This window comes from Sceloporus undulatus, chromosome 3 (assembly GCF_019175285.1).
Source record: "Sceloporus undulatus isolate JIND9_A2432 ecotype Alabama chromosome 3, SceUnd_v1.1, whole genome shotgun sequence".
In the NCBI taxonomy this organism is placed as follows: Eukaryota; Metazoa; Chordata; class Lepidosauria; order Squamata; family Phrynosomatidae; genus Sceloporus; species Sceloporus undulatus.
The window spans coordinates 80,955,576-80,977,255 of NC_056524.1; the positions used below are offsets into that span (position 1 = coordinate 80,955,576).

The 21,680-nt window shown below is 38.4% G+C and overlaps 1 protein-coding gene across 1 annotated transcript in view; it reads right to left on the minus strand.

Moving 5' to 3' along the window:
• The window catches only part of IL1RAPL1 (interleukin 1 receptor accessory protein like 1), a 544,731-nt gene that overhangs the window by 271,593 nt on the left and 251,458 nt on the right, over positions 1-21,680 (minus strand). The gene's annotated exons all lie outside the window — the stretch shown is intronic.

The window sequence follows — 21,680 nt, forward strand, 5'->3', positions numbered from 1 at the left end:
TGTAAGCTTTCAGTTTTCAATCTGTTACCTGAAAGTGATCAGGAAGAAAGCAACCAGTTTACAGTTTGATAAAATCTAGTCCATCCAATGTCAGATGCTAAGGTGACAAATATCTATCAGGGTCTTGGCGAAAGAAAACAGAATTTTGAGTAACAAGCAAAAAGTGAAGATTACGAAGAAGATGGTCATGTATAATAAGTGATTCTTCTTAAGGTCATCTCATTTTCTTTAGAAGAGTGTTCTTTCTTCCATAGCTGGTGCAAGGAGACTGTAAAAAGCTTTGTTTTCCTAATGGAAATGTCTCTTACAAGCTACTATCCTATTTTCCTACCACCTTGAATCTGATGTTTGTGGTTTTTTTCTTTTAAAAAACTGAATTGGGTACAAAATGCTCACATCAATCATTGCTGAAAGCAAAGGCCTTTCCACACACCCCTTTCTTACTTAGCTGGAGCTTTGGGCTGCCTTTTTACTTATCTGCTTGTTGTAAGTTCTTATCCGTGAAATGTTTGGGAGTGAAACACTAGGCTATTTCTGTTTTCTCTGGATTTATTGTGTATCTACCTTTCTATCATTGAGTAGAAACAACAGGATTAAATGGAAGTAGCAGAACTGCATGTCGAATAGCTTTGCTAAAGCATGACTGCTGTGCAGAGGGAAACAGATGGACATTTCTCTTTAATGTGCTGTATAATTCTGACAGTCTATTTAACAGAGGGTTCTAGAAATCTGTGGAGCCCACATGTGAATCAGTTATTTTCACACATGGGTGCAATTAAACTTTATCTGGAAATAAAATAAGGGCATGACTCACATTTAAGGAGATTTTTTTTTTGTTCTTTCTATAGGACTGTTATAAAGTGATCCCTTACTAGAAGAGATGGAAACAATATTTTAAAAAATGGGGGAAAAGATTGGTGGAAAAATAATGTTTTTTGAGTGTGAAGAAACTCTAAGGAAAAGAATCCTGAACTGTTAAGAATCTTTTCAGTTTGGAACTTATTCTATGCAAAATTTGGTACATGGTTGTTTTGCACAGAAAAAAAGTACTTTCTGCATAGGAAACAACATTTTCTACCTGGAAAATAATAGGTCAACACAGAAATATTAATTAATTCATTCATTAATTTTTCCTGCACAGAAACACACTATAAGTGAGGATTTGTACTGCTCAAAATTTTCACAGAAAATAGTATTTTTTGTGCAGAAATTAATATTTACTGCTTTATTATATGCATTGAAATATTATTTTACCCACAATGTTATTTTACTCAGAATGTTATTTTTGTTCCAATTCCTCCCTATCTTAACAAACAAACTTTCATTTAATAGATCAAAACAAGGCTTGACAAAGTTTATTTGGCAAGGAAAAAAGCCTAGAATCAAAACTACAGTTATGCAGGATAGGAAGGAAAAAGGAGGATTGGGACTTTCCCATTTTGTGTTATATTACAATGTGTGTGTACTCTTGTGGATTAAAGATTGGATTTTGCTAGACAATAGAAAACTGTTAGAATTGGAGAGTTCTGAAATGAAGCAAGGGTGGCATGCTTATTTAGGTTACAGTTTCCCAAACTCAGATAATGAATTCCATAAGCATCTTATTAGAAAAGCGTTATTTAGAATATGGAAACATTATCAAAAAAAATTATTCTAAAGTCCTCAAATGGGTTTCCTCACAGGAAGCCTTTCATAAAAATGAATATCCATATAATACAACCTGGATTACATAGGCAGATTTACTGATATTTCTAAAAGAAGAAGTTAAAATAAAACCCAGAGAACAATTGATCCAAGAAGGAAAACCTATCAATTGGTTCCATTATATGCAAATGAAGGCAGAATTTAACAACGATATGAGAACAGGTGGAAAGAAAAAAGACTGGATGGTTTTCGATAACATTTTATTCACAGGAGAAAAAGAATTTATAAAGAAAAACTATAGATTTCTCTTAGACTTTGAAATAAAAGAAGAATGTATTAAAGAAAGTATGGTAAAGTGGATGAGAAATATAGGAAGATCAATTCCACTAGAGATGTGGGAAAACACATGGAAAAATAATCAAAGATTTACAAAATGTAACACCCTAAAAGAAAATTATTTAAAAATATTCCATAGATGATACCTAACACCCTCTAGATTCTCAAAAATAAATACACATTATAATAATAAATGCCGGAAATGTAAAAATAAAAATTGGAACTCTGTACCATACTTGGGGCAGTGCAATAAGGTCATAAAATATTGGAAAAATATACATAAAGAGATGCAAGACATATTAAAAATTAATATTCCCATGCTCCTTAAAGTATTTCTGTTAAATATAGTAGATATCAGGGGCATACAAAATATTAGCTAAATATTGGAAGTCTAGAGTAATTTCCTCAATAGAGGAATGGAAAACAAGGGTTCATGATTTTTTCATTATGGATAGACTGACAATGTACTCAGAAGGGAAAACTTCTCAAGAACTTGAAAACAAATGGAAGATGGTTGAAAGGTTATGGTTGCAGTGACAATACAAATACTATATGAAAGATTAGATTAAAGATAGTATTAACATTTATTTAGTGGGTTTTTCATGTTTTTGGTTAATACAATATGATAAACAAGAAAATAACATTGTGTCTTAATGTTGGAACAATGATGGGGTGTGATTATCTATATAGAAGATAAATTCCTTCTGTATTTAAATGTATATTTTCTTTTTTTCCCCTCTACTTTTTCCTCACTATTTTTTCTTCTTTAAACTTTATTATCTATTCTTTTTTCTTTCTTCTCTTTTTTCTTTATTTTTATATAATAAAACTCAATAAAGATTAACTTTAAAAAAAGAAATATTATTTTCAACACATAAACTGATGTTTCCTGAGCAGAACATGCTGCTTTAAGTGCAAAGCAACCAAATGTGAATTTTCCACAGAATAAGTATCAAATTGTGAATAGTCTTTAAAAAAAATGTGATTTTTGAAGACTGTCTGTCAGCGGGAAGAAAATTGTTGAAATTATTTATTGCTATCTTTGAGAAGAAATTTAGTGAAGAATCACATCCCTTCTTAATAGCCCTGTTTTCACAATGAGTCTGTCAACATATGGAAATAGGAAAACAGCTGTCCCTTTCCTGCCGTTTCTACATGTGATTTATTCCTCACCTTTCATTCCTTACATAGGTGGCTTGTGAACCTATGATCCTATGGATGGTCTAAGGTGACCCATAAATCTATGAATGGTCAGAGGACAGCTTAATGTATGCAGATGGAATGAAAAGGCAAGATGATTTCATACCTGTGTGTGCAAGACTGCATGGTCCATCTTTATACATGAAACTTAGGGCCTTTAAAGATTAGCACTAAAAGCCACCTTCCAAGCAGATGTGGGCAGCTTGGGGGCATGGTGTGCACATGCTCCCATGATGCCCTGAAGGCACCCGGAGCAGCCACACATCAGCTGGTTTCCGGTTTCTTGAGGGTGTAGCGGTTACACAAGCCCCCAACAAACTAGGAAGCTGCTGCAGCCTAAAAAGTAGTGGTTGAAAGATACCTCAAAAGGCTGCTCTGAGAAACAGAATGAACTGTTTTCTTCCTGGTGAATATCCACTGTTTTCTCTCTTTTACCAACTTTATCTTGGGAATTCTTCTTCTCTCTCTCCCATGCGTATCAACAATTTTATTTTCTTGGAAAATTGCTTGGAAAACAGAATGTTATTAAGATTGATCTGAGTGCCCTTCCACTTCCTCCAGACAGAATGTTCCATAAAGGTGGATCCTGGATGCAGCTGAAGCTAGTGGTGTCTGGCTGCCCTCATGTCAGTGGGATGTAGAATCTATCCCAGTTTTTAATCTGAACTTAAAATAAGCAATCCATGATTCTGATAACATCTTTAATGTCTGGACTAAAACACCAAGTGGTTTCATTGATATTGAATCCACCAGTTACCAGTTACATTCATGCACTTTTGGTCTCCAGAAAGGCTATGATCCTTACATCATACTGTTAAAAGTACTTGTGAGTTTCTTAAATAATTTGTTCCCTCCCTTCCCCCACTCATCATAGCCAGCAGCAGGGAAACATATTTGCTGGTCGATGGGGAGACAAGCAAAGGAGACTATGGCATGATACAGTTGCGCCTTTTGCGCCATGCTGGCGGCATAGTAGGGTTAAGGGACCGCATGGCAAATGCATGGTCTCTAACCCTACTATGACGCAGCATTGTAACAATGGCAGCGTCCCGTGTATACAGGCGCCACCATTGTTACATGACAGATGCATAGCGTCCGCAAGTCATGCCGCCATTGTGACATCATGAGTGTGCCATTGGTGCACTTGGGCATCACAAGCACTGCGCAAAAAGAACCTGCTTTTCACAGGTTCTTTTTGCTCCACAGGGAAGCTGCATGGTTTGGCGGTTGCGGCTTCCCTGTGGGGCAAAACTAGGCACTGAGAGACCGTCTTTTTTGGATGGTCTGTACCACAGCCATGTCAGGGTTCATAGTGCCATGACAGAGAGTATTGGTGACAGAGCAAAGGCTATTTCCTCTTTGCCTTTGGATTGACCTACTTCTGCCTTTACCACAGTGTGAGCATTGCTGGTGACTACAGGGCCCAGTAGGCCCTTTTACACAGTTTTTTTTAATAAATAAATAAATAAATAAATAAATAAATAAATAAATATCCACACTGCTGTTCTGGACATTTGATGGTTGGCTTAAGATGATGTCTTAAAGAGAATGTCACTTGGCAGATAGTGGGGGAGATGTGAGATTTCAGTGAACATCTATGGCACACATGGTTTGGTGAAGTACAGGACACTGGAAGTGCCTTTAGGACTGGGAAAGAGACTTTTCTTGTGGCTGGCGTGAGGCTAAACTATCACTTTAAGTGATGGTTTTAGGGGAAGGAATCACATGTTTGCCTTCCAGATGTTGGTAACCCATGTACTGAGTTATTCTTTGGGTTCAAGTATTTTGCTAAAGGAAAGTTGTGGAGAATTTCTGGGAAAACACCACCTACCTGCTTAAATCTAACTGCTTCATCGTGAACCTGTGATTTTGCATTTACACCATGGAGTTCTCAGAAATTAAATAAGTTATATGAATTTGGGGCCACAGAATGTGTATCCATTAGAAGAGAAAGAAAGACAAAAAGATACTCAGAGGATTGATGCTTTCCCTTCATGAAATAGATAATAAAAAAAAAATTGCACAATTTGGTGGGGGGCAGGGGATGGTGGTGATATGTTTATTTTCTTAAAGCAACCAAGCAAAAAGAAGGCAGATGTTTTCTGTGCTGAGTTCTGGGAGGTTAGCATAAATCCCAGGAGAAATAGATCAGCTTCTCAAGTGCAGATGAGGCAGACCAAGATAAATGATAAATTGCATCACATATCCCTACAATTTATCACCAGGTGCTCTTTCTGTATGTGGTATTTTCTATACACAAAAGTGTATACACATGGTTTATCAAGCAGCCATCCAGCCAAAGAAGACTTTAACCCTGCATAATCCTTATCTAAACACTTCTTGAAGTCTTAAGTCCCTTTAGAATACTTCCTGGATCTCTCCCTCCTTCCTCATTGTTACTGAATTGTGATATGAAAACAGCTGTTACTGTGTGTATTTACTAAAACCCTTACTATAAAATGGCAGTTTTCCAAGAAGAGGGACAGGGAATATGGCATATAGGAACAGAGCCAGGTCCCTGTGCAAAACTCTCATCCATACAAATCAAATCAATGTGGAGAATGCTCTTATAATACTTGCATTGTGTGAATATCTCTTCTGCAGTTACTTGGCAACAAGCAATGATTAGGCCCCATAAGCACTTGTTTCACAAAAATGCTTCTGGAACTGGTGGCTACCTAATCACCAATTTATTTCGAGTGTACAAAAAACCCCAGAAACAAAAACTCTTGCGGTTGTGTACAAAACAAGATATATATGGTGAAAGATTGCCACAGAAGGCCAACCGCTAGACACTGGGATTGCTGCTAAAAGTCTTGAATTGATTTTTTTAGCACAAAAAGAAAGTAACAATATCTAGTAGTAAAAAGATAGTCCTACAGTAGAAAAAAAGAATGAATGAATGAATGAATGAGCTATACAATACGATAAAATGCACAACCTATAGTAATTAAAAAAACTATCCTAAATATTTTCTTTCCTTCTTCATTCCAGAAACAGTAGCATATTTCCCTAAGTCTTTCTAATGGTCTGGGAAGATTTTCTGTACTTTACTTTTATCTAGGGTAAACATATGGGTGTTATTTATTCCCCACTGCATAATGAAAAGAGACAACTCTAGTCAGGCTTACTAAGGAACAAGTCCCACTGAACTCAGGGTACCTGAGCACTGTGAGGAGGTGGGAAGGAATCCCAATGACTAGGGAGATTATCACATGGAGTAAAGGATGGAACGTTCCCATCGTTATTCCGTCCTTGTGGCATGATTGCGTGAAGATTATCATATGATATCTGTCATTATCCTGTCCTTCTGCTGTTCTTATTGTGTGGTCATGATTAGATTTTCAGACGATGTCATGCTTATCTTGTCTTTCTCCCATCAGTGAAGTGGAATGGCCCTATCACTGTGTGTAATGGAAACGCTTGTAATACATTGATGGGGCCACTGATGGGAGAAGGACAGAATAAGTGCAGACATGATAAGGACAGGGTAAAGATGGGAGCTATTCTCCTACAACTGCACAAAACAACTATGAATGTTGACTCTGGAGTAAACAATATTGCACACAGCAGAACTGAGTAAAATTATATAGGTTCATCTGTACTGCCATGTTTCAAATGCTCTTGACAGGGATGCCATGTTCACCCCCCACCCCTGAGACACAGAAGTGTCCAGGAACTATCTAGCTGGGCTTATCATGACAGCACAGGGAAAATCCAGAAGGCTCATTCCCATGCACACCCAACAACAGAATTAGGCTTATTGCTGGAGGGAGAAGGTAGAAGGCTCCTCCCACACCTGAGATCCTAATGATCTCAAACAACCAAAATCTTGCTTATCTAAGTAATCTGAATGCAGGAAAGATAACTCATTCCCTGTTGGTATTAGTGAAACCAGGATGCTGGAACAAATTATCAAGGACCAGGAATCCAGAAAAGGTTTCAGGATGCCTGTGCGGGGGCACAGCTGACACATGAAGACATCTAACCAAGGAAGAAAAGGAGGAAAGTCTTCTTACTTTGAGACAAACCATGCTTCAAGCTGTTCCAGCTGCCAGTGACCTTCCTTATTACCCCCCCCCCCCGGCCTGCCACACCAAATGGACCCTTCCTTCTCCTCAGTGCCTGGCCTACTCACCCAATCACCTGGCAGCAACACTTTGGGGGTGCCCTTCAAGGAGCTGCCCCCAGACAGCTGGTCTCCAGAGTTTCTTCTGGGCCAACAAGAAATCAGGGCAGAAGTGAATGTGATGGGACGAGATCCCATTCCTTAGATCATTCCCTTCACACACAGCTGGGATCCCTTTTCCACCACTCCAGCTCAAAGCAATTTCTGCAGCCCAGATATTTACCCAACCAGTCTATGGTCACACACATGCAGTCTTTATGTGTTGTGCAGATCTGATGATGATGAACAATTGACGGGCCATGGGATGTTCCCCCCCTTTCACCATGACCCAATTCCACTCTCAGCAGCCCTGAGAATAAGATAGAATTGTTGGAGAGGGGAGATGCTTTAACCCTACATCCATAATGATCTATCAAACTCAGTGTTTTCCCACTGCTAATGGCCAACAGTCACAACAGGCACAACAGTGATCTTGGAACTTCTACTTCAGCAATCTCTCTTGCAGTATTTGCTGTTGCTGCTGCTGCTGCTGGTGGTGGTGGTAGTGGGAAGTATTAAACCAAGTTTGTCAGTGTGGGCATGGTTTTAACTGTGCTCCCTCCCCTTACAGCAATCCCTTAATGCAAGAGTGCTATTTTCCCACAGCAATTAGTACAGAAAAAACAGCAGTTCCTGTCAAGATCATGGGTGATGGCTTTATCCTTCCATCATTTCCCAAGTGATGACAAAGATCTTCACTGCAGGCAGTAAGAAAACAGTGATCACTCTCTCACAGCCCAGTTGAAGGTTAGTCTAAAGAAATTCTGGGCACTACTCCCCAGGCCACCAGCTATGAGATAAATGGTAGGTATCTAGGCAGTTAGGTAGATAGACACACAAATAGAAATCATAACAATGGTATTCAGGCTTTATATATATATATAAATCCCTCAATTTATCTTTTCAGAACTTATGGTGCTTGTTCCCCAGATATTTTCACAACTTCAGGAGCAACTTCAGAAATTACCAGAATTAGCTGTCACCTATAACAATTGATTCAGTAGTGAACACTGCCTTGAAATACAGGACACAGTTGTGGGTCTTCTAATCGTTCCATCTTGTGAAAATCTTTTCATAAGAAAATGTGAACAGAGTGTATTGAAAGTGTCTACTGAAAAATCACTTATATTGGTGATGACTAATGATGTCTTTGTGAATGTAAAAATGCTCACAAATTGTCTGATCAAGACACATCAAGACACCCCATTGTCATGCATATTATCTTAGAGAAAATTACACATAAAATGGAGGTGATAAGTCAGTTAACATATCCCATGTGTCTCAGTAATTATTATCCAGCAACTTCTGTCACCTGGCACTCACAGAAAGCTAACATTGTTAGCTAACACTGAATAGCTTGAAAAAACTTTCTCCTATTCTCCTGTTCTGGCATTCAAACTGATACAGATTACAAGAGAGAAATAAACTACCCATCAGCAATCCTGGATCACATCCTTGTAAATTCCAGCATTGCATTGTATCTGTTTATCTCAGAGACAGCATTACATTCAAAAGCACCCTGATTCCCATGATTTATTATATTGAACAAAACATTGTCAGCAGCACCTGCAATGTAGTTTAACATCACTGAATGCCAGTGCTCAGGATGGCATGTCCTGTACATGGCCAAAATAGAAATTGACCTACATATACAGTATGTTTTAAATTATCTGTCTTGATGGAAGCTAGGAACAAGTTGCAAAGCATTCTGTTTAGATAATGACAGACAGATAAATGTCTGATTTGTCAGCTATTGACATAGAGCAGGGGTGGATAAAGTGTGGCCTGAAGGCTGTGTGCATTATAGGACCACTTCTGTAGCCCTCAGGATCCCTAAAGATATAAAAAAGTTATTTTAATTATTTGCCAGTTTTTTTTTTTAAAAAAAACCTGTATGCCCTCTAGGCCATATGCCCTCCAGGGACCATTTTTGCCATGTTCATCTCCCAGGCATTTTAGGTATTGGAAAGACATTTAAAAAAACAAATGAACAAACCAAAACAAAAAGGAAATTAGAAGTGGCCAGGTGCCTAAAACATTGCAAATCACTTCCCCCAGCCCCTGAGGGCATTGGAGGACATTTGGGGCAAACATGTCCCTCCCTCCTTCCACCATCATCCAGAGGAAGAGACAGGCAAGCCAATGCCATCAGGCCTTGCTTGAAAAGAAGAAGGCCCTTTCTCCATCCACCATCATCCAGAGGGAGTGAAGGGCAGGCCAGCTCCATCAGGCCTTGCCTGAAAAGAAGAAGGCCCTCCATCTATCCACCATCTTCCAAGGGGAGAGAAGGACAACCCAGCTCCATCAAGCCTTGCCTGAAAGAAGAGCCCCCCCCCTTCCATCCACCATTATCCAGGGGGAGAGAAGGGTAAGCCAGCTCCATCAGGCCTTGCCGGAAGAAGAAGAAGAAGAGCCCTCCCTCCGTGCCATCTATCATCATCTGGCCTGGAGGGAGTGAAAAGGCAGGGACAGCTCCATCGGGCCTAGCCTGGATTATGAGGCAGAGCTTCCCTCCAGTCCATCTGCCTTGGTCCAGGCCTCAGAGGGAAAGGAGAAATGCTAGACCTGATCCCCTTCCCCACCACCATTCCCTTCTCCTTTTTTGTCATATCATTTTAGATTGTAAGCCTGAGTGCAGGGAATTGTCTAATTAAAAAGACTGTGTGTACAGTGCTGTGTAAATTTACAGTACTATATAAATAAAGCTTTATTATTATTATTATTATTATTATTATTATTATTATTAATGGGGTGTATGGTGGGGGATGCACACACTTGCCATAGTGAAAGTCCCTTATCTGACATTGAGAGTTCCTCCATAAAGTCCTACATAGCTTAGACCCAGACTTTCTAAAACCTCACATATCTCCATATGAGCCTGCCTGACTTCTGGGACAACCTCACCTCTGTTCCACCACCCTCATAGGCTTATCTGATGATGACCCAGGAGAGAGCCTTCTTAGTAGCTGCTTTTAAACTCCCTACCATCTGAGGCTTGGCTGGTTCCCTTTCTGCTCACTTTCTGCTCACTTATTCAAGATGGTCTTCAGCCTTTAAGTTTCTAGAAGAAAATGATTCAATGGGTATAGTGTTTTTATATGTAATGTGTTATTAGTGAATTTTATTAGTTTTTAAATTAATGTTTGAATTGGATTGATTGCTCAGTGCAGACTACCACAATTCCCACACTAAGAAACCTACATGTATTTCTGCAAAAATAATTTCTCCAAACACTTTGGGATGTGTAAAACAGCAGCCAAGAGTTGTGTAGAAATATTTAATTTCTCTACCCAAGAGGAATTCATAACTTCTGAGAATGAAATAGTTATGTGTTAATAGCCACATTCAGATGTGACAGCCATCAATCAGTCCTAGCCAGCAGAAATCACAGCAAGGGATTGGAGAAGTAAACCAAGAATGTCTGAAGGGCCACAGCTGCCCATCCCACTGCAGAATGTCCTTGCCAAAAATGTTTTATCTTTGTTGCAGGAACATCTGAATCAGTTATTGTAAGAGATGTGCAAGTCTACTGGGTTTTTAACAATGGATTCAAAGCAATGTTCAAACCAAGGATAAGGATGCTCTATGATCATAAAAGGAACAAACTACAAGACCAAGAAGAAATAAAAAGATGATGGAAGCAGTGCACAGAAGAGCTTTATAAAAGAGAAGAAAAAAATGAACAACACACAGAATGAAGAACCATACAAAGATGAAACCCAGATCATAGACAGTGAGATGGAAGCCACTATAAGAGAAATTGGGAAGAACAAATCATATGGAACAAATGATGCTCCAATAGTATTGCTACAGTCAACACAGGCAGAATCAACTCTAATGATAACTAAAATATGCCAACAAATATGGACAACAAAAAGATTACTATAGGACCATGGCATTAATATTGCATGCAAGCAAAATTATGCTCAAAATTCTGCAGTATAGACTCCAATCATATATATATATATATATATATATATATATATAGAGAGAGAGAGAGAGAGAGAAATCCCAGTGGTACAAGTGGGGTTCAGAAAAGGAAGAGGTACTAGGGGCAAAATTGCAAATGTAAGATGGTTAATGGAGTGCAACAAGGAATTTCTGAATAAAGTCAGCATGTGCTTTATTGACTATAGCAAAACATTTGACTGCATAGATCACGAGACACTATGGAATGCTCTTAAAGACATGGGAGTGCCACTACTCTTGATACTCCTGATAACAAATCTGTACGTAGGACAAGAAGCTAGTGTCCATATAAGGTATGGAGAAACAGAATGGTTTCCAATTGGCAAAGAGATCAAGCAAGGGTGCTTTCTATCACCCTACCAGTTCAACTTGTATGCACAAAATATCAAAATGAGAGCACACTTGGACTCAGAAGAAGGAGGATTGAAGATAGGAGTAAGGAACATCAACAATCTAAGATATGCAGATGTTACCATACTACCAGCAGAAAATGTCACAGATTTGATACAATTATAAGGAAGGTCCAAGGAGAAAATGCAAAAAGCATGTTTACTGCTAAATGTAAAGGGGGGAAATGACTATAGAGGATCTACATAAACTCAAACTAGATAATGAGGAAATAGAAATAGTTAAAGGCTTTCCATACCTAGGATAAAACACTGACTGGAATGGAGACTGCTGTCAAAAAATAAGAAGAAGACTAGGAATGGGAAGGATAGCCATGAAAGAACTAGACAAGATCCTAAAGTGTAAAGATATACAACTGAGCACTAAAATTAGAATCGTCCAAGCCATTATATTCTCCATTACTTTCTATGGATGTGAGAGCTGAACAGTGAAGAAAGGGGATAGAAAGAAAATAAATTCATTTGAGATGTGGTGCTGGAGAAGAATGCTGAGAGTATCATGGATGGCCCAAAAGGCAAACAAATGGGTTCCAGAAAAGATCAAACCTGAAATCTCCCTTGAAGCAAAGATGATGAAACTGAGGCTGGGGTACTTTGGCCATATCATGAGAAAGCAGAACTTGTTAGAAAAGATGATAATACTAGGAAAGGTTAGAAAAAGAGGAAGACCACACGCCTTATGGTAGACTCAATAAGGGAGGCAAGGCTTGCTCCTGCAGGACCTGAGCACAGTGATTGAGGAGAGGGAGGACTGGACATGTTTCATCCCCAGGGTCGCCTGAGTTGAGGCCAGCTTGAGGCCAGTTGACAACAACAACATTGTAATTTCTTTATGAAAGATAGTGGATTGAATCTATCACTGCATGTACAGATGCATGGAAAATATCCTTGAATTGCAATTTTGCCAACAGTAAATTGGTGAAGATTAACTATACAGACATTTACCAGCAGAGATATGTGCCACACATTAAAATACATATGTGTTAAGTTTGTTCTATCTGATCACTGATCAGAAATGATTACTGTGCAGATTTTGCAGTATAGCAGGGCACAAATTTTCATGTAATGCAATTAACATATTGAAAACTAAAATCCAAGTTTTTCCAGGTTCTCGTGTTCCCTCCTGCAGCAACTGCCAAAGTTCTATCATAGCCACTTTCACGTATAATTTATAGCCACCATTTATTACTTGAATGGTGTTTTTCATGTACAAATTACTTTTGTTTTCATATATTGTTTGTCTTCCAGTAAAGTTAAAAGACTGCACTGAGAGATTAAACTTTTTGGCTGTGTAAGAATTTGAATTTTGTTATTCAAACATGACCCTAATATTTTCAAAATAGATTGTAAATATCATAGGACAACTGGAGTTAACTCTACTCATACAAGTTTTCCTTGCATTATTCCTGCTGGTCTTTCCCCCTTTACATCCTATTAATAGTATGATAATAACTTATCAAAGCTGTTTTGCACAACCTCTTTTCCTTTGCTCCATTAAAGTTGGATATCATGTTAATGTGGCAGCTAAAAAGGCCAATGCAATTTTAGGCTGCATCAATAAAAATATAGTGTCTAGATTAAGAGAAGTAATAGTGCCACTGTATTCTGCTCTGGTCAGGCCCCACCTGGAATATTGTGTCCAGTTCTGGGTGCCACAATTTTAAAAGGATGTTGAGAAACTGGAGCGTGTCCAAAGGAGGGCGACTAAAATAGTGAAGGGTCTGGAAACCACGCCCTATGAGGAATGACTGAGGGAGCTGGGGATGTTTAGCCTGGAGAAGAGGAGGTTGAGAGGTGATATGATTGCCCTGTTTAAATATTTGAAGGGGTGTCATATTGAGGAGGGAGCAAGCTGGTTTGAATGGCATATTGAAGCCATCTTGAAATGGATCTAGATAATCCATTTCATCCAGAAATCCATGAAGCAAGGAAGTTACCATATTCTCCTAAATCTCCACCAAATTTAGTGCAGTAAGGCTAAGGAAGAGTTTTTTTTTTGTTTGTTTTTGTTGTGCTTTGGATCTTAACAATAAACTACTGGATGAAGATTTCTGCCAGTTGAACAAAAGCAGTAATTAACATTCAGGGCGTGAATGGAAAAGGAATGTAATTTTAAGGGTCTTGTGAAAACTCACTAGAAAATTGTGTCAAGGGATATCTGACGAGCATTTGCCAAATATATATATTTTTTAAAAATGGTTAATCTAGACTAACAGGCACAATATGTTCTTTAACACATCAGTAATGATAGAACTAGTCCAACACTGATAACTTAACAAATGTGGAGATAGAGAGAGTGAGAATGAGTCAGGACAGTGGCTGTCCACACCTAATTCTTAATTACTGGCCTGTTACAGACTGCCAAAATAAAGCTGCTTCGGGTTTCTTTGGAGGTATGCTGTTTAAATGATGCATGCACCCTAAGAATCCGGAAGTTGCACCAAAGCTGCCCTCCAGTGCTTAGGAATGGAGTGTTGCTTTGGCACGACCTCCGGACTCTTAGGACCCATGCATCATTTAAATAGCATACCTCCAAAGAGACCGGAAGCAGCTTTGTTTTGGCAGTCTGTAACAGGCCGCAAGTCTTCAATTTAGTCTCATGTTAATCAACAAAGCAGTGAAATTGATTATACTGGATCATAAGTAGCTTTTGGTTAACCAATACACCTCCCAAATCTATGTGATAGGAGGCTAAGAATCAGGTATTTTGTTGAAAAGTGGGGAAGGAAGGGGGAAATGTTGAAACGTGAAGTAATATTGAAGAAGGATAACAAATACTGTTTCTGTTTCAAAGAAAGAAATAAAGACTTTTCTTTCCATTTTCCATTTCAATAGCAATTTAGAATAGTACCACAACTAAGAGTGCCAACATGGTGTTGAACTATGGTCCAAAAACACTGCATAAACAATCAAGTTTGAAATAGCTTTAACTGCCCTGGCTCAATGTTAGAGGATTCTGGGAACTGTAGTTTTGTGAGACATTTAGCCTTCTCTGTCAGAGAGGTCTGGTGCCACAATAATCTATAGTTCCCAGTATTCCCTAGCACTGAACCAGATGGTCTCAAACAGGATTGTTTCTTCAGTGTGTTTTAACCTTTGACTCTAGTGACCAAGGTTCAAATCTCTTGCTTGCCCATGGAGATCCATTAGATGACCTTGGGCACGTTGTATTCTCTCATTCTCAGTGGAACACAAAAATAAACTCTCTCTGAACAAGTCTTGCCAGGAAATCCCTGTGATAGGTTTGTGTCAGGGTTGTCATAAATTGGAAATGACTTGTAAGCACACAACAACAAACAAGAACTAATGCAAATAAGCACCTACTATTTCATATTTTCAAAACAACTTTCAAGACATTCCATCCAGTGAAGTAAAAGATAAAGTCAAGAATGAAAGAATGAAATATATGGAAACACTACAGTGTAGACTGTACTGGTGTAGCTTTCAGTATTGGGAAAGGAACCACAGATCAGAATTACACCATGGGGTGATGAGGTCTCAATTTATACAAAACACCAACCAAATCTTCATCCAGCTTCAAACTAACCATTCTAGAAGAACCCCAATGACATTTCTCTTCCTTGTTACCCTTCTTTCTTGCTTGCTTTTCTTCCTCCATTCTCCTTCCTCAAGCTGTTCATTCAGTCTATCCCAGGGGTAGGCAACCTGCGGCCCGCGGGCTGGATGCGGCCCGGCGAGGCCTTGGGACCGGCCCCAGCCCGGTCCTGCCGCCGATTGCCGCCGGGGCCTTTGGGGTTGCAATTGTCTATAGAAGCCTCAGAAACATGCATTTATGTTAACATTTTTTTTTAAAATCAGCAAATTTTTTCGTGTGTCCTCCATTTTTTTTAAAAAGTGTCTTCCATTTGAAAATGTTGTCCTACATTTGTCCTGGTTTATTTATATATTTATTTTTTTAAAAAAAAAATATATTTAATTATTTATTTTTTGGCTTCGGCCCCCCAGTTGTCTGAGGGACTGCAACCCGGCCCCTGGCTCAATAAGGTTGCCTACCCCTGGTCTATCCTTTACCAACTGTCCTATTCACTCTTTCTAATGTCCCAAGTTTTTCTTTCTCCCTTGACATCCCACAGACATACTTATATATTAAGCAGATTATTTGCTCATTATGCAACTCACATGTTGTATCATGGAAAGACTGACCAGCATGCATATACATAAACACACCATTAATTTCTCACTCATAAGCTAATGCAAGGACATACATATCCATGCATGCATATGTTCCTATTATTATAGATAATTATTGAACCTGTGAAGTGTTTTCTGAAGTTTATCTAATGCTATTTTATATGCAAGCCTTTTTTAAAAAATAATAATAAATCTAAGTATATAAATAACTTCTTCATCATGAAGCATGTTATTTGATGAAGTTTTTATAATAAAATATTCAGCTTAAGTATACTTCAGTGCATTTAACTAGGTAACCTCTCCTAGCTCAGCCCCATCTACCAAACATGACAGAAGTGTCATTCCCCTGCCCTCAACCTATGGATCACCTTCTCCAGGTGGATTTAGAGGGAGTTATGAGCATTAAAACAGTGTTACAATTATGGCTAAGTAGCAATTTAGAAAATGAAAAGGTTATGGATGAGTAAATCTGTTTAAAATTCACACTCGCTTCTTAGTCATGATTGTGTATACTTAACTATGTAGTATACTTAACTTATTTAACATAGTTTTTAAATACTCCATAGTTTGCAAATTGCCTACACATGGGAAAAAGGAAGCTGTCAAAACATACACTGTAAAAATGCCACTACAATTTTATGAGTTCTAGCTTTACCATGCCACTGCTTAAATCTCTGTTTAAAATATTTTACAAAAAGACAATGGTTGTTTTTTTTTAAAAAAAAAAGCTAACTGTATGCTCCATTGGAATTAAGCACTTCATGTCCTAGAGAACTTATTTCTATACAGAGCCTTAAGAAAGAAAAACAAATTAAATAAAATTAGTGTGTGTGTGTGTAGTATCAGTTCAATTGTGCCTCATTTCTTCCATTCTCTCTCCCCCAACTTTTTTCAGGCTGTATGTATTAGCATCAAGGACCTGCCTACAATATGTGTTCTGTCCCTAAATGAACTCGTCTGTATGTGGGTGTAATGAAGTTAATTACTTGGAAACCTTGTCAATCCTTTTGATAAGCCTAAACATATTCATAAATCTTGATTAATTGAGATATCTATCCAAACTCATACAGAAAATCCTCATCTGACAGCCACTTATTTATAAAGCTTGGGAATTTTCCAGAAAAAAAGTTCCTTCTGCTCACGTCTCTTCACTTCTACTGTTTCTTAAATACAGGTGACTTACTTCCTGGTCATGTCACAAGAAGACTTGGCCAGTCCTATTTCTTCAGTAGTTTCAGTTGAGAAGGAAGATGAATAGGTGCACTATTACTATGATATGTGGTGTGTGTACATGCATATGTGTGTTGAAGTGAGACCAGAATTCAATCATTCATTGAACCTGTAGCCTCCTATTTTAAGGTCCCTTCATCCTTGAGTGAGGAAGTAAATCTTATGTGAATTTTAGTTCAGATATGAAAGGGGCTAGCTAAGGAGCAGAGCACCATCCTCAAAATAGGTAAATCTGTGAATTTTACTTTAGATATGAAAGGGGCTCTCTAAGGTGCTGAGCACTATCCTCAAAATAGGTAGAACAGTTTTTTTGGATTTCAATCCTGAAGTGGACTCACCAGCTAGTTAACACTGAAACCATCAACCACCACTAAGAAGGAGACTGATCTTTTTAAATTAACTATCATCAAAGTGTACATAAAATATTCACAACCACCAATCACCCATTCACATTCTGCCACCATTTGCAACAGGACATTCACTCTTTTTTTTTTACCCATAGGCATTTACTTTTTCTGTTGTTTCTGTTGTTCCTCTTTGCCTTTCTCCAGTTCACACACAATGGTGAATTATAACACAATATGGCATGTCTAATCTGGAATAGCCCTGCCCATGAGGCTGGGAGAAGTGCTTCATTTACTTCCCTCTAATCCTGGTTTGTTGCTTCACCTAAAGGGATGATGATATGTTTGTTTATTTAAAAAGATCTCAAGTTACCAAACAAGTCAGTTTTATAACTTATGGATTTAAGCTGGCTTGCTTTGAAACCAACCAGTGTTTGTTATGTATCATCATCTCTGTTTCATACCTCACAACAAATCAGGATGAGAAGTGAAACCTAATGCTAGCAAAGTTCTTCTTTTAGTTGCATGAGGGCAAGATATGCAAACCTGAAGTCTGGCTTGCTCCATCTTACACACATAACACCAAAGTTCATTTAGTATTACAGGTGATCTGAGCCTCCCTCTTCCCATAAAAGTAAGTCACCTTAGAACAAAGTCTGACCCAACTCTGAACCTTGGCTACATATAAAAGTATTGCCTTGAACTGTAAAGTGTACATTTGTTAATTTACAACAACACCAAAACATATGGTGACCCTATGTCAGAGAGACCTTCATTACTCACAGTCATCAACAACCCTGATCAGGTTTTGCAAGTCCAAGGCTATGGCTTCCTTTACTGAATCAATCAATTTGCAACGGGCTGCTCCTATTTTTCTTCTACTTTCCCAAACGTTATAACATATTCCAGTGAGTCATTTATTCACTATATACTCAAAGTCCTGTAACCTCAGATTAGTCATTTTTGATCTCTAGTTCAGGCTTAATTTTCTCTCAGCCCCATTTATTTGTGTTTTTAGCAATCGATGGTATCTATAGAACCCTCTATGTCCACATTTCAAATAAATTGATTCTCTTTCTGTCAGCTTTCTTCCGAGTCCAATATTTACATCCATAAATACAACTTAGAAATACATGGATGATTGTGACTTAGTATTTAATGACGTATCTTTATACTTGAAGGATTTATGTATCTCTTCATAGCTGCACTTCTATGAAGTTTATAACATAGGATGGATCCCATGCAGAAATGTGAGTTAAAAATCCAGAAAACATGCACAAAAAAGGGTTGATTTTCAGACAAGTTGGGGTTAATAAGCAATAACATGACTGTAACCTAAATGGAAACTTGACAAAGCCTTTTCCTTTTTACATTCAGGATTTTCCAAAAGTAAAAAGGAGTGGTTTTTTGTGGGTTTTTTCGGGCTATGTGGCCATGTTCTAGCAGTTTTTCTTCCTGATGTTTTGCCAGAAACTGTGGCTGGCATCTTCAGAGAATGTTTGCCTGGACAGGACTTAGGTGTATATATTGTGTGACCTGCTGGTGAAACGTCAGGAAGAAACTCTGCTAGAACATGGCCACATAGCCCCAAAAACCCACAAAAAACTATGGATGCCAGCCATGAAAGCCTTCGACTTCACAAAAAAGGAGTGGGTTTTGTCTACTTTCCATTCAGGTTAACATTGCATTATTGCTCCTTAAACCTTACGTTGTGTGAAAATCTACCTATTTTTGCGGGGTTTTGCAGTGTAAATTCAGTTTCTGCATGGAATCTGTCCTGTGTGATCAACTCCTAAGTCTTAGTTTACTTCAGATTTCTTAACTACAGTTTCCATTTTGGTTGATGACTAAACCAATGTATAGAAAATCTTTACCTATTTTGCTGTCTTTATCATCAATTATAAAGTTATATAAATAATCTATAGTTATTTTTTAATTTTTAAATATTTACCTGTAACTCAATTTTTGTACTTCCTTAACTTTCATCAGTACTCAAACCAAGTCTTTGTTCTTCTCCACTAATAATATGCTTTCATCTTCATAGCTTAAACCTCTGATGTTCCTTCCTCCAATTTTCATACATTCTTCCTCCTACTATAATCCTGCCTTCCATATGATATGATCTTCATATAAAATAAACAAATTGGATAAACATTTACCAACTGGGTAGCCAGTGGAAATGGAAAAGAAATTTGGGCAAAATTTTGATTATGTAAGATTCAAAACCTTTTCCATTTTATTTGCTTTTTCAGATGAAGGGTGATGTCTACCAGCTGGGTTGAAAATGTGAGAGTGCAAGTGGAGACTGTTATAGGCTGTTCAAAGTACGGCCTTTAAGTAAATGCACTTATATATATCCTCACTTCCCTATTTTTCCCCTTGTGGTTAATTGCACAATGCATTCATTGGCTAGCATCTTGCTAAAGAGCTTTTCTGTTGTACTGGAAAGCAAGGACTGGACCCACTACATGGGGATGTGGATGAATTAAGCCTCATCTTCAGCCAGTGAGGGGCCTAAAATAAATCCATTTGTTCTAGTGCATCTACATTTAAAGGTAAAGGTTTCCCCTTTGACAAGAATGTATTTTGCTAGTAGGGGCAGTGGGGGAGAAGTGGCAACAAAAAGGAGCTGCCAAATTTAGGACCATGCTTAAGCTTTATGAGTTTTGCTAGCATTTGGTTGGAAGGTCAGAGTTGCCTTGCTGTTTCTGCTTTCTTTTTGTGGACAGGCTGAGAGAAGAAGTAGCAGAAGAAACAATGTTTGTGGGTGGGTGGCACTAGAAGCTGTGTGGGGAAAACCTGTCTCTGGGGAATGAACAGGAGGAGTATCTGGGGGTCAATGCTTGAAAAGAGTTCTCTGCTTGGAGCAGCTCCAGTAGTTAAAATCTCTCCCTTTCCCCATCTATGTCAGTCCCCATTCCAGAGCATTTGGCCTCTGTAAAGCCCCTACAAACACACACACCAGCTGCACCTTCATTACTGGGGAGAAGCTTCTCCCTTTGCACCTGGTCATCTTGGGAGCTGCAACCTCCACTTGACCTCCTTCTCTACCATACCATACATAATCATTAGTAATGTCTTTTGTACTAATGTTACACCTTAGCAATTTTGTAGATCACTGAATGCAATGACAATATTTGTGACATAAACAACTCCTAAACAACTTCTTTGTCATATTAACTCTTGAAGTTGGAGGATGCTGTCTCCCATTCACACAAAACACCCCTCCTAACACTTGAAGAGAAGGCTATTGTTAGAAAGGAAACAGCAAACTTCAGCTGCATGAGTGGGGTGCAGGAGGAATCCAGGGGTTCTTCCTCTTCTTACATCCCAAAGCAAGTGGCCATTGTGTGAATGGAAGACAGTAGCCTCCAGCTCTTGAAGGAGGAAGCACTAGGGTTGTCACCCAAGAGGAAAGGGGGTGCTAGCTCAAAAGATTTTGGGGACCATTGCCCTAGATAAACTCGGATATTTGAAACCTAGATAAAATAAATGTTGGTTGTATCTAAAATTTCAGTAGAAATTTATTTTGCTCAGGTAGAGTTGACATTTTTCTAGCAAGAAGTGAATCTCATTCAAATAATTATTTGGATATACATCAAAACATGGAAGTTTGCTGACAGCTGTGGCATTTAGGTTCAAACTATATATTACATTGAATTCTCTCTGTGTTGTTAAAAAAGAAAAAGAAAATTGACTTGCATAGATTGTTGCTGAACTGCACATTCTAAGGGAAGCTCCTTCTGCTCAAATTGTGGGGTTGATTTGGGAATACCAGGTGCTATAGGTCAGAAAGAAGGAACTGGAAAACCACTTCTGAGTATTCCTTGCCTAAGAAAACCTTATGAAATCCATAAGTCATTAGGTCACATACACAATACACAATGGGAGTGAAAGATCAATTATGATGAAACCAGATGGCTTATTCTTTTTACCACCAGTTCTATATTTGAGATTGGCAGTCCTCCAAATACAACTGGTTGACATCTGTCATCCCAGTACTTTCTGAATGACACTTTGAATGATGCATCATTACCCTGTAGCATTAATGCACGAGCCATACTGGGAAAAACAGCCAGTATTTGACTGTCTAAGCAAACTTTAGCATGTATTGAATGGACAAAATAGATACCAACTGTCCTAAAATAAATGGGAAAATCATATTTGTAATGTTGTTTAGGCAATCAGTATTCATGTCATTATGTCCTTGACAAGAGAGACTAAAAGAAA